The 21338-nt window shown below is 42.0% G+C and overlaps 1 long non-coding RNA gene across 1 annotated transcript in view; it reads left to right on the top strand.

Annotated features, from left to right (window-relative positions):
• Nucleotides 1–10108, top strand: part of LOC122788347 — a 308328-nt gene extending 298220 nt beyond the window's left edge. Inside the window, exon 3 of the long non-coding RNA XR_006362647.1 lies at nt 10055–10108. This is a non-coding gene — a long non-coding RNA (uncharacterized LOC122788347). The remainder of the gene's footprint in view (nt 1–10054) is intronic.
• Nucleotides 10109–21338: the final 11230 nt, after the last annotated feature.

The raw sequence follows: 21338 nt of genomic DNA on the forward strand, positions 1-21338 counted from the left end.
TGTGATGCCTCATGAGTGTTCTCTCATTCCATCCATGATGGAAAAGATTTTCCGTCAATTGAGCCAACCTTGCTGCGACCTCTTTGCATCTCCGTACAGCAAGTGCAGCAGGTACTTCACTCTTTTCCCACTATGGGGGGAGTTACCAAGAGATGTTGTAGTCCATTCTTGGCCCTGCAGTCATCTTTATGCTTATTCCCCTTTGATTCCCAAAATCCTGCAGAAAGAAAGTTGGCTGAAGAGCTTAGTCATCCTCATTTCCGCCTCCTGGCCTCAACACTTATGGTTCCCCTTCGTATGGTTTCACCTTTATCCTCCATGGATACTGGAGCCATGTCCAGATCTCCTCTCACTTATCAGGGATACAGTATCCCAACATCCAGGCCTCAAACTAACCGCATGGGTGCTCCACTTCCAGTAATGGGTAGACAGCCCAGGCTTTCTTCTCCCATGCATATCATTATTTTGACTTTACAAAGAGAATCTACTAAGAAGCTTTATAACAGCAAGTGAAAACAATTCTCCCTTTGGGTGTTGAATGAGCTTGACACATTCTCTGCTCCAGTTTCTGCAGTACTTGAATTTTTAGCAGTCCTTTTTAAAGAAGGAGCTAGTTTCTCAACCATTAAACTACAATAGACAGCTATTTCTAATTTCCACACAGGAGACATAAATTAATCCTTGGCTTCATCCAAATTATGCAAAGCATTTCTAAAGTGTATTTTTCTTAGACCACCAATAAAGGATCCTTCACCTCCCTGGGATCTCACAGCTGTGCTACAAGGTCTAACTCGGTAGCCTTTTGAACCTTCAGCTAAAACAGGTAGAAAATTCCTTTCCTGGAAAACGGTCTTTTTAGTAGCCATTTCTTCGGCGAAGAGTATATCAGAACTCCAGGCTCTTTCCTCAAAAACTCCTTGCATCATTTTCCGTAACGATTTGGCTACCTTATGGACGAACCCTTCCTTTTTACCCAGAGTGGCTTCTGAGAATAACATTAATCAATTCATTCATTTGCCAGTTTTCTTTCCAAAATGTTTGAATAAAGGAGAGTACGTGCTTCATCTCCTTGATGTACACAGACAGTTATGTTTTTATCTTCACAGGACAAAACCCATCAGAAAGTCAGATCAACTTTTTATCTCTTTCACTAAAAAGACTTGGGTTGTCAAGTTTCTAAATTCACTTTAGCCAAATGGTTTGCAGATTGTATTTCTTGAGTCTTCTGTCATCAAGACATGACCTTACCCCTCTTACAAGATGGCTGCACATTAAGTAACACCTTGTTTCTAGCTCTCCCAGTGTGAAAACAGAAACTCAGTAGAGAAAGCCATTAGACTTCTGTTTATGGGTAAATTTCAGTAACTGGCTAGTAAGTGCACTGCCTGGATGCCAGGAATAAAGAAATACAAAAACCTGGAAAAAAAATGAGCTACAAAAAGTGGTGAACAAACACTGACTGGGGAGTTATGAAGCTGTTCAGCAAAAAGCAATGCAACCTTCAGACATGATTTCCAGTAATAAAAAAAACCACTAAGAGTATATCAACGTAAACAATAAGTCTGGTAAAAATGAACGAAGGTTTAGACAGATATTCAGATGAGATGATAAAGCTGTACAAATCAGAGGTTGAATTAAAGAAAAGGATGGCTGATTGAGACTGCTCAGGAAGAGATGTTTAAAAAAGATAGAATAAGAGGACAGAGCACATAGGGAAAACCTGAGATTTTCAGTTATACCATAGAAGCTGGAAGGAACACACTGCGTTTAATTTTATGAAAGCACAAATAAGAAACTGGACTGGTATTCTACAGTAGGGGTTATTAGTTGAAAGGGGACATCGTGTATTCTACAAACCTGGTTATAAGAAAGCAACCTAGACCTTTAATAGTAAAGATGCAATCCTACCAGAAGGAGAAGTTGATTCTGACAAAATTGTGGCAAAAGGATAAAGTACTAAAAGTGGGATACAGTGCGTTTGTGGAGAATTACTCATTGTACACGAGACAGAAGAGCAATTTTATTCTACCGTTCAAGGAATGTTGAGATGCAGGTGTGAGATTCAAACTGCTGTACCCAGCTGTCTTCAAGGTATTCATCCCTGGAGGGACAAAATCATTTTTTGATGCAGTACATGCTTAGTTGGAAATACAAGTTTGTCCAACTAAAAGTGAGCTGTGAAACAGAAGGCGATTCTACTTCTTGTTCTGATAATGACCACAGAGAGACTGTACCTGTGAAACCCTTTCCACTGTTTCAGTGGAAAATGTTCGGAGAGAAGGAAGGGAGCACGAGAGTTGACTAGAACAATTGAGTACATTGGAATGAAGCAGAGACAGGGCTTCAGAGATGAACAGTAATAAAACCAGTAACTTAATATGGGATTACAAAGAGATAGTTATATTTGTAAAATATGACAGAACAAGAAAATCTGGAAATATTGAACTTTTTCAGAGTTTGTTGGACTTGTGGGGGACTCTAAAGCATAAGCCCTACATCATGTCATTAATGTTTGTAAAAGTTCTTTGGGAGGGCAAGAGGAGGGAGGAAGCTAACTGTAAAGATTTTTCCTTAAATAGTACCAATTTTGTGGCACGTGGGTTTCTTTACGTGCTGTTAAGTCTTTAGTTATTTTTTTTAAGTGTAATAGGTATTGTAAGCGGGTGCTGCTGTTCATTTGTTTTCTTTCTCCCTTTTCTCTCTCCTTGTTCAGTTTTAAGAAATGTAGGCACTGCATTGCAGAAAAAGGCTTGGTTAAAAAAGTGTTGATTTGTGTGCTTTTTCTTCTTGCATGGGGAAATGACTGCATTAAAGACCTTAGATTGATTTATTAACATGCTTTAAGAGAGCAAGTAAATGAAAAAGGACATTGAATATTATGAGGCTTTTTTCTAGCAAATGCATGCAAGCTCAGTAACAGTTCTGCAGCTGGTCTTTTGTTTCCATAGAAACAATCTGATAGAGAAACTGGCTGTAGTCAGGTGCAGAGTGATTGGCTGAAGAAAAGAGAACTTGGATGATGTTCTCAAAAGCATTCATGTTTTTTCCCCAAAGTAGACAATGTTCGCAAAGCATTCAGGGGCTTTCCCAAAGTAGTTTATGTTCTCTGAAAACATTCAGTGGTTCTCCCAGCTGGGAGAACTTTAAAGAAAAGACAAAACCAATGGGCACTTTGTAAAAGCGCAGGCTGCACTATGCATCTTAGCATGGATGGCTTTTCTTTTAGGTTAACTCAAGTCAGGGAGTGTGGCTGTCAGTTTGGGATTTTTGTTCCTATTAGGAGGTTAAACTTCAGTATTTGAAGGTATATATAGTTTTGTGTGTTAAAATTAAGTTAATAGATTTTAGGGGTATTGGGCTGTCTTTTTTGTCTTGAGAGCTTTCAGTAAAACAAAAAGTTATATAAGATGTGGCATAGGCTCAAATGGATATGACAAGAAGCAACTGTATAAAAGTTCAACCTGACAAACAGTGCATGCAACACAAAAGCTGGAACAAGACAGATTTGTAGTGCTAAGGGGCTACTGGTAAGAGAAGATTACACTGTTATGTATTTACATTCCACCTAAAACTACTGTAATGGAGGTTACGGAAATTCTGGGAGAAATTCAGTTTTCAGCAAGGAATATTACTTGTAGGTGGGGACTGGAACTTGATTTGCAGCAGGAAGGATGTGTCTGGGGGGCCCAGAAGGGAAAATATAACAGAGAGGGCAGATTTTCGAAAAAAAATGAAAATATTTGGCGTGGAAGATTTGAATTCAGTAATAGGTGTTTGGAATGAATTTACATATTATTCTCCAGGATATAAACACTGGGCCAGGCTAGACAGAATTTACATTTCACAGGAGCATGTGCATTTAATTGAAGGTCTGTGATACGTGCCCAATAACTATTTCAGATCATGCTCCAGTAATACCCAAACAAAAACACAGGTAGTGAAATAAAAATGAGACCTTGGCACTTTCCCAAATATCTGTTGAAAAGAGAGGAATTTAAGGAATGGGTAGTAGAGATTATTTAGGATCTGTTGGAGAGGATAGAAATTTCTTCTGAAAATATAGCTAGGAAGTGGGATAAAATTAAGGTGAAGTTTAAAAATAGGGTGGAAATAAAAGAAAGGGAGCTGTGGTTAAGAAGTAACAAAAATTATTTAGAGGGCCTGACAGATATGAAAGTATTGCAGAGTAGGAGGAATCTTAACTGAACAAGAAGAGGAACAACTGAAGAATGCTTGGCAAAAGTTATGGGATTACCTTGATAATATGCATGAGCTTAGATCACTGTTAAGCGACTGTTTTTTGATAACAGCACTAGAACACAAACTTTTAGCACAACGACCTGGGCAACAAACTAGAAAGGACTGTCGCCAAACTTAGGGAGCCTATAACAAAGATGATGGTGAGAGCCTTGAGCGGTATTAGCAGTATTTCAGAAATTCTGAGAGTCTATATAAAGCAGAGAAATATGAAAATCAAGAAAAGATACAAATGGAAATATTTATGGAATAATTAAATATGCCAAGGTTAGATGTAGATGAGGCTCAATTGCGAACAGGATAGAAGGATATGAGGTATAAAAAAATGATGTATAACCAATCTACAGGAAAGTCCCCAGGAATAGATGGTATTCCTGTAGAAGTTTGGAAGCTGGGAGGAAAAAAACTGATAAAGATCTGGAAGGTTTTAACAATATCTTTAGAGAAGTACCACTGTCCTAGAAGAAAGCAGTGGTCGCTGTAATACCTAAGGAAGGTAAGGATCCATCATATCCAGCTTCATACAGGCCCATTTCAATACTAAACCATGATTATAAAGTATGTGTCTATAATAGCTAAAAAATGGCAAAGGTAATGGCAAAACTGATAGGTATGGATCAGTGTGGTTTTGTGGAGGGGAGGCAAACATTTGACAACATTTACGGTGGTGGTGCTGCGGTAGCGTTGCCTCACAGTAAGACGTCCTGTTCGATTCTCAGCTAGAGCGTCTTCTGTGTGGAGACATGCGTGAATGGGCGTACCTTCGTTGAAGGTTGTGCATCAGGGCTGGCAACTCGGCATGTAAAAATCTACTGCCAATCATTAGCAGACTGGAGTTCCACTGTGTCAACCCCTAACCGGGAAAAGCCGAAAGACACAACAACAGAATATTGATGAGCCAGAGGGACGTAGAATGTAAGAAAATACCATTGTTGTTGATGGGTCTGGATGCAGAGAAAGCATTTGACACAGTAATCTGGGACTTTATGAGCAGGGCAATGGGAGCATTTGCATTTCCTAAAAAAATTAGGTTGATATGGAGAATATATGATGGATCTAAGGTGAAAATTAAAGTGGGTGGGGTCATCTCTGATGATTTCTGCTTGAGCAGAGGATCCAGACAGGGGTGTCCTCTTTCCCTTTATTATTTGGGTGGTGCAGTGGTGCCACGGTTAACATTGTCGACTCACAGCAAGAGGTTCTCTGGTTCAATTCTCAGTTGGGGTGCCTTCTCTGCGGAGTTTGCATATTCTCCCTGCATTCATGTGGGTTTCCTCCCACATTCTAAAGACATGCATCTGGAACGTTTCTCCTCGAGCCTTTGCTGACAGTAGGCTCTGTCCTAGTCGGACTTTCCTGGCTGACAAATGTTAAATAAATACATTTGCATTATATTTAGAACCATTGGCAAAGTAAATAAGGGACTCAGAAATTCAAGAATATAATTGGTATGAGGGTCAAGAAAAGAGGACTTTATTTGCTGATATTATTTTGTACCTGACAAAACCAGAAAAACAGATTACAGTGTTGTAGAACATTTTGAGACCGTTTCAGATCTTTTCTGGATACAAAATTAATGAAACTAAAACAAAGGCAAGTGGTAAATTATGTATCCAGACATGAACTGATTCAGGAATACCCATATTTATGGGGACATGATAAAATGAAATATTTAGGAGTCTGGATTAAAAAGAATTCTAGCCTGGTAGCTAAAGATATATGGGAAGAGACTAAACAAAAGATAGTACAAAGACTGAGAAAATAGAGGCGTTGTTATATGGATAGTGATAGTAAGATATAAGAAGTGGAAATGTTTAGTCCCTTTAGTCTTATACACAGGTCAGGCATATTTATCAACCAGAGGAGAGGTTGTAGGTAGCAATTAATAAAGACCTGAAGGACTTTATCTGGGAGGGGAATACTGCAAGAGTCACGTGGGATAAACCGATTCTTTCAGTAGAGCAGTGCAGATTAGGATTACCCAATCTGAATGGGGCATTTCAGAGCTACTCAGTTAAGACTCCTATATATAGGACAAGCAGACAATTATAATTCTTAGTGGAAATAATGATGAAACACTGGGAAAGCTCAAGAAACAAGGAGATACCTGGATTTTGGATTCAGGCTTTTAAGGAGAACAATAATCATGCAGACTCTTATATTCATAACACAGCAGAAAGTATTCTAAGAACTAAACCAACACGGGAATGAAGAAAGGAGATTCTGCCGATAAGGATGACTGCAATTAGGGATACAGACAATAGGCGGGGGGGGGGGGCTGGAAGTTATTGAAGAAAACTAGCAAAGAAATTATGGTATTGGGAGCAAATAACTAGAGAGGAAAAGATGATAGACTGGAAAGACACCAGGAATTTATTTGGACTGCATGTTAGAGATTGCCTTCCCTATCGGGGATTGCTTTCAGAGTGTATAGGCAAAGAGAAAAAAATAGGGGGCTCCTAAACAAAAGAGCAGCACTGGTAGACTTTTTAGTAGAATCTAGAACAGAAGCTGCCATTAAAAAAGAAATAATTAGAAGGGCATATAAAATATTGCACGATAACTGTAAGAATCAGAGAAGGTTAGAAAGGATTGGGAAGAGAGACTGTATAAGCAATTCACAATGAAACAATGGGATGATATATGTATGTCTCAGATATGCAAAAGATTTTGGATTTTTTCCTGGAAATATTTACTTAGATATTTTTATACCACAAGTAGACTCCAGAGACTTTTTCCTCAGGCAGACAGTAAATGTTGGAGATGTGAAGGGGAAGAAAGAGGTAATTGGGAACATTTTCAGAGAATGTGGTGAGTTGGCAGATTTTAATGATTCTCTGTGAGATGCACTGTTGGATATGGTGGGTGGGTAGATTGATCTGACAAGGGAGATGATTTTTCTGAGCTGTGATACAGAATTGGAATTGTCTAGAAATGGTAAGGCCTTGCTGTGTCTAATAATGGTGACTGCCAGAAAAGCAGTTACTAGAAAACGGAAATCAAAATCTAAACCAACTGTACTGGAAGTATCAAATATAGTAACAGAAAAAAACAACTGGAATTGAGATATTTAGAAAAAGAGTAGAAGCAAAAAACATAGGAAAAATGGGAGATGTGGGAACAATACATACAATGGAGGAATGAGGCCTAAAAGGCAGTAGGGCTTAATTGAGCTATGATATGTTTGAGTGAGAAGGATTGAGTAGATTATAAACAATGTATAATGTGTGGTTTATTTTTATTTATGTAAATATGATTGCCTGTGTAGTAAGTGATGATTTAATGAAGATGTTTCTTGTTTAAAAAAAGCAATAATTGAATAATTTGTGAAATATTGCTTAGGTTATGTGATGTATAGCAATATATGTGAAGTATAATGTTTGTTAATATAGTTTGATTACTTTAATATGAATGTAAATTTGCCTGTATCACAAGTGATAATTCAGTAAAGGTGTTTGGGGGGGGGGGGGTGCATGACCTTGCCCAAATCTCCCAAGGCTCATTCAGTCAGATCCATGGCTGCCTCATCCACCTTTTGGTCAAGAACTTCTATTGATGATGGTATTTGCACTGCAGCCACATGGTCCAATGTCCATGCCTTTGTTACTTATTACAAATTGGATATTACTTCTTGAAACAGAGACCCCTTTGGTTCAGCGGTACTCAAAATCCTTCCATGAGTGGCATCCAAGGTCAGTGTTGCTGGAGTCTCTATCCCATGGGTTGAGGAAGAATGAAAAGGACAACATCAGATTTAAGTTATGTACTCACCGTAACTAGGCATCTGTGGAGTCCATTTTCATTCTTCCTCAACTTCCTTCCCTTCCATCTCTGTCCTTATTTTACTGGAGAGATCTCTTGGACTATTTTTGGAACTTACAGTTCCAGGTTTGAGCCCCTTCTTTCTCTGTTAGCTTCTCCTATCTTGGTCTAACTTAATGCCGTTATGGCAGTGAACCCCATCTTTAGTATTGGGGATGGACTAAGGCATTATGGGTAGAGGGAGGAGCTCTAGAGTTGGATGCAAAGTCTGGAGTATGTGGCAGAGTCAGACCATGGGTTGAGGAAGAATGAAGATGGACAACATAGATGCCTACTTATGGTGAGTACATAGCTTTTAATTTACAAGTTTGAAGAGGTTTTGTAGGTGGTGCCTATCCGATAACAGAGGACCTGATATGGTGTATGCCCCTCTGCTTTTTTAATATTTGCGCAAGCTATTCAGCAGTGGCTTCATCAGTCAAGGTGCATCTTGCGGCCATCTGAGCTTGTCTCCCCATGGATCCCCCTGTTTCATCTCTGTGGTCAATTTATGAAAGGAGTGTTGTACTCGAGACTCCCTTGAAAGCAAATTCTTCCACCTTGGGGGTCTCAACTTTGTACTTAATTCTTCCACCTTGGGGGTCTCAACTTTTTTCTTTAAAAATTGAAGTTATCTCCTTTTACACCTCCATTTCAGACTGATTTGAAGTTCATCACTGGGAACACTGTTTTACTTATTACTCTTACATCTTCAAGGTGAGTCTCTGAGCTGGTGGGCCAACCTTATCAGAGTTTTTACAAGGATAAGGTTGTTCTATGCACTGATCATCCTTTCATGCCTAAAGTTGTTTCTAAATGCAATCTGAATAAAGCCATCTGTCTCCCAGTTTTCTTTCTGGAACTTTAAAAGAGAGAGAAGATTCTGCATATTTTTGGTTGTGCATAGGTAGCTCAGTTACTACCTTGACAGAACTTAACCGTTCAGGAAAGCTGAACAATTGTTTATGTCCTATTCTGGGGCAAGGATGGGGCAATTTGTCTGCAAGCGAATGACTGTGGTTGTCCTCTGCTGATGTGTTTTTGTTACTGCCACCATGGTAAATCTGTTTGCAGTCAAGGTTAAGGCATGTTCCACCAAAGCCTTATCTTGAGTGGTGTATTGGAAAGGAGTGGACTCTAGAAGAATTTGAGGCAGAAACTTGATCCTGTGTTCATACTTTTTGCAAAGTACTACAAAATGGATGGTTTCTGAAGTTCCACAACAGACTTTGCAAGGAACATTCTCCAGGGGCATCTTGATCCGTATCCTTCCTCCTTCTAGGTAGGGTAAGATTTAGGAATCTATTCATATGCCACTTGAGCCAGTAGGAATGATGAACGTAGTGTAGTTGCGCAAGTCCTAGTTCCCTGTAACAATAAATGTTCAAATTTCACACTGCCTGAGTGGATGCACCTACCCACCATCCCACTTATTTTGTATATAGTTCGGTGATATCCAGCTTTGTGTTGGTTGGCCTTGGTTATTTGTGTAGGTGTTTATGGCTGTGGATTGGTTGGTTGCAGTTAAATTTTTTGTTCTGGTCCTTCTGGGTTCATCCTACTTAGCACTAAAAGCCTAAATAACTGAGTTTCTGTGACAGGGTTAAGGCTTCCCCTGATGGGAGGGGCTTAGCCAATCCCTTATCACAGAGTGTTGGAGGAGGGGTTTATGAGCTCTGGAAAGCTGTCAATCTGAGTTTGCGCAGGTGCAGGACGTATATGCCACTGAATCAGTATGAAAGTGGAGCATCATCTATTACAGGTAAGTATGAGGAATGCACTTGTACTTTTTATGTTCTTTTAAGAATATATAATAATGATCAAATGGATTTGAGGAATGCCCTCCTGTAGAATTCAATTGAAAATGTGTTGTATTATTTGTTGGGATGTAGTCTCACCTTGAAGTTGTTATCCATTACAATTCTGCTACCAAGGTAATGCTGTCTGTTTCTACTCTTGCAATGAACTCTGTTTTAAAAGACTGTTTTCATTCCAGAAATGAATAAACCAGAGGACCCAACTCCTTTTGAAGATGAGGTGGTAAGAAGCAATGTGGAATGTTTTAGTCTGTAGCACTGTGACATTGTATCTGATGTTAATTTTCACATTATCCTCGACATATAGGTTTGGTTCTGATCCTCTGAACTGACTTGGCCATTACTACAGCTCGTGAAAGCCAAAAACTCTCGAGCCTAACCCTTGCCCACAGTGCTCCTCTCCTGGTTACCTCAGATCTCATTTGCTACTTTTCTTGACAGACTTGTTTGCCATTGCTTTCAAGCCAAGTAAAACTTTTGATATAATTCAGATTTTTAAGAGTTTCTGCTTCTTTCTTCTTTATCCTTATTTGTTAACTTACCCACTTCTTTATAACACTTTTAAATTTATCCTCTCCTCCGCTTTATGTACACTTTGGTATATTCCAAACTATCATCATTGATAGTTTCTCCTTCTCCCGCACACTTCGGTGGATTCTTGGCTATCACTGTTGATAATTTTCTTCCTGTTGCTACTTCTAATATTAAAAACTTCTTTCTTCAGTGAGTTTTGTTGCTCTTTCTGAAGCTTTCTATCTGTGTGTGTATGGGTTGTATTACTGTCCTGTGGTCCCCAATCATTTACAAACTTTAGAAATATTGTAGATATGGCAGATCAACCTAAATTCACTGGTTTCAAAAGGTGCTAGAAATGTGGGCACAAAATTCCTATGTCAGACGCACATTCGCTATGTGTTTATTGCCTAGATCCTGTTCTCCTTCAAGAATGACTGCTCTATATGCCAGAGTTTCAGTCACAGAGCACTAGTGGAAAGACGTAATAAACCTATTTTGAAGGGTATGTTTCCATCAGCTTTCACTGAAACTTTATCCAGTGCTGACAAAGTTAGAGTAAGACCGATGTGTCTGCTCCTTCTTCCTCATCTTCGTCTTCTAAAGTTAAGGAAAAACTAAAAAAGAGAAGCCTATTGGTGTCTTCCACTCCATTGGCACTGTCCTCAAAAAAGGCTTAGTCTTTGGTTTCTTTAGAACCATTGGAACTGACAGACTCCTCTAATAAAACTTCAGTCCCGAAAGGACCAATGGAATCAAGGTTATTGGATCAGGCAAAGTCTTCGGCACCTAGCATTTTGGTGCAGGAGCATTTTGATTTTTTGACACAATCTTTTGACGCAGACATCTCTTCTGTTACCATATATTTCGACACCGAGCAAGCAAATTGAAGAGCCATCCATTATAGATCTTCCGAAGGCATCGTATTCATCTTCTGTTGACCCCTTTGCAGGAAGGCTGCCTTCGCCCTTTCTGGAAAGGCCATAATTGCCCTCCACCTTTTCAATCTCTTCAACCAAGAGCTTAACTGAAGATGATGTGGAGAGGCTGGTGAATAAGATACTCTGGGCGAGAGGGTTGTCAGATACCTCTTTGGCACCAGCCCCCTCGGGTATGGGAGCAGAGTCTTTCTTTACCCCTCCAGGTTTTCCTCTTCTGACTTTTCTGAAGCATTGGAGTTCTATCCCTTTGGATTTGGAGGCCTCACTAGGCCGAGTCTGTCTTGCCAATTCTGAGGGGTGTGAGTTGACACCTGTTTTTGGAACCTTCTCTGCACCTTTTGGCTTTGGCACGGCTCAGCTGTGCTCTGGCTTCAGTCTCAGAGCTGTCTTCTCAGAGTGAGGCGTAACCATGGTTCTGAGGTAGTCTTTCTCTATTCCGGGTTGCCTTCCCTCTTCAGGGTGGGTCCAGCTTTTGAGGCCATGGAGAGAGCTCTGACTGCTGCAGTCAGGCAGTTGGCCCCTTCCACTTCAGAGCCAGTGTCCCTTTCCTCCTAATGCCCAGGTATTCAACCTGCACTCCCACTGAGTCAGCGAGTGCCAAGACTGCAAGAGTCTCAGATAACAGTTTTGTCTTCTGATACTTCCCCATATCACTCCACTGAGGAGGTCCCCAGGAAGAAAAAGTGCAAGAGGAAGCACTTGAATTCCTCAGAAGACTCTGTCACTGAAGACACAGACTTTGATGAAGGTGAGTGATCCTTAAGATCACCCCCTGATGATGTCTCCTTTGGAGAGATCCTGGAAATATTGAAACAGAGGGATGACTGGAAATCCCAAAATCTCTCTTCTGAGGAATCGGTGCATCTGTTGGCCTTTGGCAGTCGATGTTCTACCTTTTGGGTGACCACACCCACTGATTAGCTCATTCAGTTGATCTCTCAGTGGATGTTGAAGGTCCCTGACACTAGTGAATCCATCCCCAGGAGTCCTGACAAAATTCTGTCTGACCCTGGAGACGCAGTTCTGGACCAAAGGATTAGCTGTTGATGCCATGGTTATGGCAGCAGCCACAAAGAAGGAACTGGCGCCTTTACCTTGAGGTCCTTTAATTTCTTGGCACACTTCAACAGACTTCAGAGGGATCTAGTCAAGGAGCTATTGGATATCCTCGCATGAACCATTTTTGAGAATGTCAAAGAAAATGTGGCTTCCCAGTTGACTACCCTGGAGTCTGTGTACAATTTCCGTCAATGAGGCTCATCACTCATGCAGCCGAAGGGACCCACTAGAGCAGCGGGTTCAGGCATTGCCATTAGGAGACTGAGTGGATGCACCTATGTTACTTTACAGAGCCATTTAAGTCTTCATTCATCAATACACCCTCTGACGTATCTTCTGTGTTTGGTCCAAAGGTTAGAGAAACTTTATCTAGGTGTGAGAAAGATGGAAAGACCATTTCTGATATGGGCGTTAGTTTTTCCACTCCTCAATAACCATTCTCTAGAAAACAGAGAAGCAGTGGAAAAATGTTGTTTAAAACGCCCCAAGGGCCTTTTCAGGACACACGTGTAGGTAGTTACCCCGGGGCAGAAGGGGAAACTTCAGTGAAAGACGCCACCCACGCGGCAGAAGTGGCCTGCAAAATCAGGGTTTCAGGGATTCTTTCTCTGGTACATCCTACCAGCGCTCCTGAAGGGAGACCTGATTGTCTTCTTCGGGAGGTAGTTGGGGATGCTTATCCCTGCACTGAAATGCCTGGCTAGAAATAACATTGGTTGCTTGGGTGCAGAGGATTATATCCACAGACTATACAATTCCCTTTATTTTTCCTCTTCCCATATGCAAGGAAATCCCTGAAATTCCACTTTGTCAGAGGGGAACAAGCAGTTCTAAAAATCCAAAAACTGCTGGAAACTAGTCATCCAAGGAGTCCCACCATACCAGAGAGAGTCCGGAATTTACTCTAGATTCTTTTTAGTGCCAAAAAAGGCACAGGACTGGAGACCGATTTTAGATCCAAGTGTACTGAGCAGATCAGTTTGTCATACAAAATTCTGGATGGTCACGGTACAGTCCATTCTTCCTATTTTGGAAAAAGATGATTGGATGTACTTAGTAAATCTTCAGGATGTGTATGCCCATATAAAGATGAACAAATGATCCAGAAAATTCCTCCACTTCCGGCTGGAAGCCAATCACTTTCAGTTCAGAGTTCTGAACTTTGGTCTCACCACAGCCCCCAGGGTGTTCACCAAGTGTATAACAGTAGTAGCAGTTCACTTGAGACTGCAGGGATTCACAGTGTTTCCATATTTAGACGACTGGCTAATTACTGCTCCAACCAGGCATCAGTTGATAGAAGCAAGACTCCATGTACTTGAAGTTTGCGGTTATCTGGGAGTAACTGTAAATTATGAAAAATCGAAATTGGCCCCACATCAGAATTCATAAAAGCCCTTCTAAATACTCAAACTTCCATAGCTTCTCTTCCACCAGTGAGATTACAGAAAGTCTTTCTTCAGGTACAGAAGCTAATTCAGTAACAGAAAAGTAACCACTTGCCTAGTCCTTCAAGCACTGGACTCCATGGCTGTAGCTATAACTCTAGTTCCATGCAAGGATACTACGATCTTTACAGAAAAGATTTAGCTTGGTGGATGCATTCTTATGACATTCTTTTAAGCAGTCCCTTTGTCCCCTGACAACCCCAAGCCATAGTGACCATGGATGCCTCCCAGATGGGGTGTGCGGGCATTATGTGAGTAAGACTGTCCAAAGCACTTTGTCCCCCACAGAGGCCGACTTGCATATCAGTGTACTGGAGCTAAGGGCAGTGCTTTTAGTGTTGCAATCCTTTCAGACTGCTCTTTCTTTCCGGAACAATTGTGATTCAAATGAACTGTATGTCGGTGGTTTGGTACATAAACCAACTGGGAGGAACAAAATCCTCTCCCCTTTTTCGAGAAGCTCTGAGTGTGGCAGTGGGAGATCTCTTCCAACTGCTTTTTGATAGCAATGCACATTCAGGGGAGTTCTGATGTGATAGTGAACAAACTAAGCAGGTGTATTCTGCCTCACGAGGTCAGTCCAAAAGTGACGGAAAGGATTTTCTGTCAGTGGAGCCAGCCTTGCTGCAACCAGTTTGCCTCTTCCCTAAACATGTGCAGCAACTACTTTGCCCTGATTTCCTCCCTCTGGAGGAGTCGCCAAGAGATGCTGTTCTCCACATTTAGCCCTCCAGACTGCTGTATACCTTTCCCCCAATTCCTCTAATCCTGAAATTCCTGCAGAAAGCAATCGGCCTCGAGAAATATGGTTCCCCTTTCTTTGGCCTTATCTGATTCAGCATCCTTGGATTCTGGACCCAGCTCCAGACCTTCTGTCTCATCCAGAGGGAGTAATCCATCTGAACATCGTGAACTTGAAGCTGACTGCTTGGTTTCTCCAGTTCCATTAATAGCCAGGCATCCCTCACTGTCTTACCTGTACGTCATATACTCTTAGCCTGTCACAAGCCAGCTACCCATAAACTCTGTGCTAGTAAATGGAAGAGGTTTACCTTCTGGGCTTGTGATAACATTATTAACCCTTTTTCAGAGCCCATTGATAAAGTCCTAGAATTTTTAGCTTCACTTTTTAAAGCAGGCACTTACCAGTCTACTATAAGAATTCAATTAGTTGCTATTTCAAATTTCCATAATAGTTTTAAAGAATCCTCTTTGGCTTCTCTGACTACATCTTTGCCTCTTTTCAAACAGAAAATTAAACTGTACTTCCAAAACCACTGGCTCTGTTCCTGCAGTACACCTGACTAATTTATCTTACTTGTTACTCCTTTACTCCTCTACTCCTTTCCTCTCTACTCCAACTCCTGTTCTGATTCTACTACTATTAGAACTATAAGTATTATACATTTTTCTGTAAAATTGTTGAATTGAAGAACAGAACATTTTGTTTTTCAGAAAACTTGTTACATTACTGTTGAATATCTCTCTTGTAGTGTTATTAATCCTTAAACTGTATTTTTTTTTAGCAATATATTTTCTTGTGTAATGTACTAGTAGATAGTGGAGCTTAACAAATGTAAAATAAAATAAATAAAATAAAAAAATAAAATAAATTCTCATAAGCTTTGCAAGGCCTTCTTAAAAGGAATTCTCTTGCTAAAAGCCCCTTACAAAGATGCTACTTCACCTTGGAATCTCAACTTAGTGCTACAAGCCATTATTCAACCTCCTTTTGAACCTTCAGCTGAATGCGGTCTGAAATTTTTATCCTGGAAAACTATATTTTTACTGGTGGTAACTTCAGCCAGAAGGGTTTCAGAAATACAGCCTTTATCATCCAGACCTCCTTACCTGGATTTCCATAGAGTTTTACTGAGAACCAATCCTTCCTTCTTGCCTAAGGTGATGTCGGAGGTCAATATCAGACTATTTCTTTACCAGTATTTTTCCTAATTTTACTAACAAAGGTGAATACTGCTTACATTTATTAGAAATTTGCAGACAATTGTGTTTCTGTCTACACAGAACTAAGAATTTAAGAAAATCTGACCAACTGTTTGTCTCATTTTCATCTACAAGACTGGGCCAACCAGTTGGCAAAGTGATGCTAGCCAGATAGCTCAAAGAATGCATTTTTTTTTTATCTACAATAAAAAGAAAATTGTTGCCTAGACCTTTAAAGGCACATTGTACAAGAGCTATAGCTACTTAAGCAGTTTTTCAATCTAGAGCTTCTATGGATGATATCTCTGCAGCAGCAACTTGTGCTTCACCTCATAATTACTCGCTACAAATTGGACCTGGTCTCTAGGAGAAGTGTCATTTTGGTTCAGTGGTGCTCAGGGATGCCTTCCTCGAGTCCACCCAAGGTCAGAGGCAGCTGGGGGATTCTATCCCATATGTCGGGGATAAAATGACAATTGACAACATCAGATAAAGAAGTTACGTACTCACCATAATGTTCCATCTGTGTTGTCCATTTTCATTTATCCTAGACTCCCCTCCCAACTTCCCCTGGCCCTTGAAGTTTATTGGTGGAACGGATAATGGACACACACAACCTATTGTTGTTGTTATATGGTCTGTCTGAAGGTTTTTGAAGTTTATTCATTCTGTCTGTCTTTCAGCAAACTTGATCTGAAGTAACTAGGAGAGGAGCGTTGTGTGTAAGGGTTAGGCTCGAGAGTTTTTGGCTTTTGCGAGCTGTAGTAACACCAGAGTCTGTTCAGATTATCTGAACCAAACCAGTATGTTGGATAAATGAAAATGGACAACACAGATGGAACGTTATGGTGAATATGTGGTACATAACTTTTTAATTCTCTTTATCTACATTTCTTCCCTATATAGTAGGGCTGTTTTAGTTCATTTTATGCTGGTTGTTAACATATCTTTGAAGCTTAAATGCAGTCACAGTTAAGCGAAGTTGCACTCTGTACAAAGCTCAGTGCCTGCCACTAATGAAAATATAGAACAGATGCATCACTTCATGAATGAAATCCATAATATACAAAATTAAGTTGTTCAATCTCACCGTTCATTCTTTACTGATGTTTTCGGAGCCAATCCCTCGGCTCCGACATGGCCGTTAGCAAGCTCAAGGTTTACCAGTTGCTCAAGACCAAACCCTTATCCCATAATGCACTGCTGGAATTACCTCAGATCTAGTTTGTCACGGCACGGATCTTGGTTTCAACTTGCTCGAGCCTAAATCTTCAGAGATTATTCAAAAAAATCCAAGTTTTCTGTCTTTTCTTCTATTAGAAAAAAATATATGCCTTAGTTCACTTGTTAGGATAGTTTTTATAGCCCCCTTCCCTGTTAATTCTATATTTGGTGTGTTTTTCATAGTGGCCTCTTGTTGGCCTACTTCTGGTAGTAGTGTGTATTTGGTAGTTAGATTAGAGTTTTAGTATTAGTTTGAGTGCTTAATACTATTTAGCTGATTTTTGGCCCCCTTTTCTTTTGGGCCATTGTTTCAGTGTTTATTGGTGGTTATGTTCCTATCACTACTAGCTAGTCTTTGGCTTTGTTATAGTGGATAGTGGTTTTGGTCATTGGACAATGCTGAGGAAAAACAAAAGCATCCAAAGTCTGGGTTCAAAAAATGCCCAGACTGCGGACAAAAGATGTCCGTTACTGATACTCATGTGCAATGTGTATACTGTCTAGGAGCTCTTCACTTGCAAGAGTCATGCAGCATATGTCACTCCTTTTCTTCCAGGGTTACATTAGAAAGGAAGAGGAAATTAGTGGACAGGGGTTTACTAAAGCACCCTTTTGTCGAGGCATGGAGTGACCAGGATGGGGCCAGTAAGTCCTCTCGTTCTTCCCAATCCTCAGGAGACTCAAAAGCCACAAAAAAAATCTAAGAAGAGTGAGAATGCTGCGTCATCGGCTCCACAGTTCTCGGAGTCGAGTGTCCCTTCTTCTAGGATCTGGTCCACTGTTCTGGAGCTGGTATCAGAGTTGCCATCGTCTCCTATTCTCCAGTCTGCACCGTCGGTGCACTTGTCTAGGTCCTCTGAGTCTTTCTGATCTGGACATGGACCGACTGGTACAGAAGCTGTTAAGAGCACCAGGCCTAGCTAAATTGCTGTCGGCTCTGACCCTAGCATCAGAACCAAATACCATTAAGCCAGAATTGACTGTTCCTCCTCAGAGTCGTACTGGGCTTTTGGAGCCAGAGGAGGCTGACCTGATGATCGAAGAGCCCTTTGAGCAGACACCTGTTCCAGTGTTGTCGGTTCCATCTGCTCCAGATGTCCTCGGCGTCGACCAGGGACTCTAGGAGACGACATTCTCCTGTCTGGTCCGAGGAGGGTAGTCGCACCAACTTGGTGCCGACTCTTCCTCTCAGGGCTTCGGCTCTGATGAGCTCGGCTCCTACCTCTGGCTCTGAGCCCACGGCCTCTGTGCAGGAGGGGCTTGAGGTTCCTTTGACTCCTTCCCATTGGAGCCGTGATGCCTCTGAAGCCATGAGGCGAGTATTGTCTCCTAAGACTTCCTCGACATCAGGATTGGTCTCTTCTTCCCCTAAGGTGCCTGTGTCCATTTCTGTTTCCATCGGCTCCAAGCGTAGAGACCCTGAGCCTCAGGTAGCCCCACTGGGCGCTCCCTGCTCTTCTGAGACTTCCCCGGACATTTCTGCTGAGGAGGTTCCCAGAAACAGTGTGCAAGAGGAGGCACCTGGACTCCCCCACAGGAGACTTTGACATCTGACACTGACTTAGATGAGTCGGAAGGGTCCCCCCGATCCCCCTCTGAGGATATCTCCTTTGCAGAGATACTTGAGATCCTTAGGCAGAGGGGTGATTGGCATTCCAAAAACCCTGCTGAGGATGAGTCAGTTCTCCTGAAGGCTTTCGCTTCTCAACCTTCCACCTCTTGGGTGTCTCTTCCCTATGATGAGCTTATGGACCTGGTCTCTCATAGGGTGTGGGAGTCACTGGAATCTATGGAACCGGTCCCTAGGAGGCCTAACAAGTTAATTTCTGCCCCCGTAGAGAAGTCCTTTTTGACCAGGGGAGTCCCTGTTGATGCCATGGTGGTGGCGGCAGCCACCAAAAAGGAAATGTCTGAGACGTCCTTGTCTGTCCATCCTCCTAACAGAGAGTCTGGGATTATAGATAGATATGGGAAACGCATGTTTAGTTCAGCAACTTTCATACTTAGATCACTGAACTATTTGACCCATTTTTCCAGACTGCAGAGTGATCTCCTTAAGGAGTTAGGAGATGCTCTTCAGGGTACAGTAGCTGCAGGTGCTTCAGACAAAGTTGCCACCCAGCTTGCTACCCTAAATTCAATTGTAAACTCGTCCATGTGTCTTGTATCGTATGCAGCTGATGGTGCGAGTAGGGCGGCCAGTACGAGTTGCCCTTCGTAGACACTCCTAGATGCACCTCTGTTCCTTTGCAGAGCCTTTTAAGTCTTCATTTGTGAATACCCCGTTTGATGGCTCATCTCTTTGGGCCTAAAGTAAAGGAAACATTGACCAGGTGTGAGCAAGAGGGAAAGATGCTTCTGCCGTAGGAGTCCATTTTTCCACCCCTACTCTGCCTTATCCCAAGGGCCAAAGGGGAGGAAGATGTAGTTCCAAAAAGCCCAAGGAGCCTTTCAGGACATATGTGGTGAAACCTCCTCTAGGGGCAGAGGAGGGGGTTTTAATGGAAGATGCGCCCTCTCGGCAGAAAGGGTCCTTAACAGTAGGGTGACTGAGATAATTTCTCTGGTCAGCCCTACCAGCACTCCTGAGCGGAGGCCCGACTGTCCTGCTCTGGCGGCAGTCAGGGGTCGCTTATCTTTGTACACAGAAGCTTGGCTGGACATAACAAAAGACAGATGGGTACAAAGTATCATTTCCAGAAGGTATTTCATATCGTTCTTCTCTCCTCCCACTTCCGTCAGGAGAATCCCGGACATTCCACCCAGTCACAGGGAACAAGCAACTATAGAGGTCCACAAGTTGCTAGAAAAAAGTCATTCAGCCAGTCCCGGCAGTCCAAACAGGATTCGGAACTTACTCAAGATTCTTTTTGATTCCAAAGAAAAAGGGGACTGGAGACCCATTTTGGACCTCAGCAGACTCGACCAATTTGTCAAGAAAGAGAAGTTTTGGATGGTCAAGCTTCAGTCCATACTTCCCGTTTTAGGGAAAGGCAATTGGATGTGCTCAATCAATCTCAAGGATGCGTACTACCACATAGATGGCCAAGCCATCCAGAGATCATCTGCGTTTCCGGCTGGGAGCCAATCACTATCAATTCCGAGCCCTGCCCTTTGGTCTCACTACAGCCCCCAGAGTGTTCACCAAATGTATGGCAGTGGTCATGGCTCACCTGAGGCGTCTAGGATTCCAGGTGTTTCTGTACCTAGATGATTGGCTCCTTACCTCCACCACCAGGCATCAACTGATTCGAGCAAGAGAATCCACTCTGCAACCATTTAGGCATTACTGTCAACTTAGAAAAGTCTGCCTTGTTGCCATCACAGCTTATCGTTTTTATCGGGGCAGAGTTAGACACTTCAACCACCACTCTGTCTACCATTCAAGAGGGTCTCACTTCTTTGCCAACATGTCAGCTCACTGGTGTCAAAAGACAGAGCTCCAGCAGCAGAGGTCTTAAAAGTACTGGGTTTGATGGCAGCAGCAATCTTAGCCATACCATTGGCAAAGATGCATATGTGGATTCTTCACTGGCTACTGTTCACTCAGTGGTCTTATCAGGAACTTCCACTGAAGCATATGATTGTGATGATAAATTCTTGCAAGAGAGACTTTCAGTGGTGGTTGAAGTCGATTCATGTCACAATAAGACGTCCATTTGTACTACCCCCGCTGATGGCCACTGTGACCACAGATGCTTCCCTGATAGGGGGGGGGGGCATTTTCAGGGAAAGACTGCCCAAGGTACATGGATGGATCAAGAATCACATCTGCATATCAATGTTCTAGAGATGAGAGCAGTACTTTGGGCGTTGCAGTACTTTTAGGACTCTTCCTCTAGGGACAGTTGCAATTCAGGCAGACAGCATGTCAGTGGTCTGATATTTGAACAAACAGGATGGGACCAAGTCTTACCCTCTTTGCCGAGAAGCCCTCTGAGTTTGGCAGTGGGCTGTGTCATCCCAGCGCTTTCTGTTGGCAACGCACATCTTGAGGAGATCCAGCGTGTTAGCAGACAAACTGAGAAGGGCAGTTTTGTTGCCACACGAGTGGTCCCTCAATCAGGACATTGCAGACAGGATTTTCCACAAATGGGGCCAGCCTTGCTGCGACCCTTTTGCCAGTCACATCAACACCAAAAGCAGAAGCTACTTTGCCCAGATTACCCCTCCGGGACAACCCTTGAGAGACGCACTCGTACACGATTGGCCCCCAGGTCTTCTATTTGCATTTCCTCCAATCCTGCTAATACCAAGATTTTTACAGAAAGCACAGTCGCTGGGAAGGACCATCATTCTTATAGACCCCCATTGGCCTCGGCAAATTTGGTTCC

The sequence above is a fragment of the Protopterus annectens genome, chromosome 13.part0, assembly GCF_019279795.1.
Source record: "Protopterus annectens isolate FY-2018-M chromosome 13.part0, PAN1.0, whole genome shotgun sequence".
Lineage (NCBI taxonomy): Eukaryota > Metazoa > Chordata > Ceratodontiformes > Protopteridae > Protopterus > Protopterus annectens.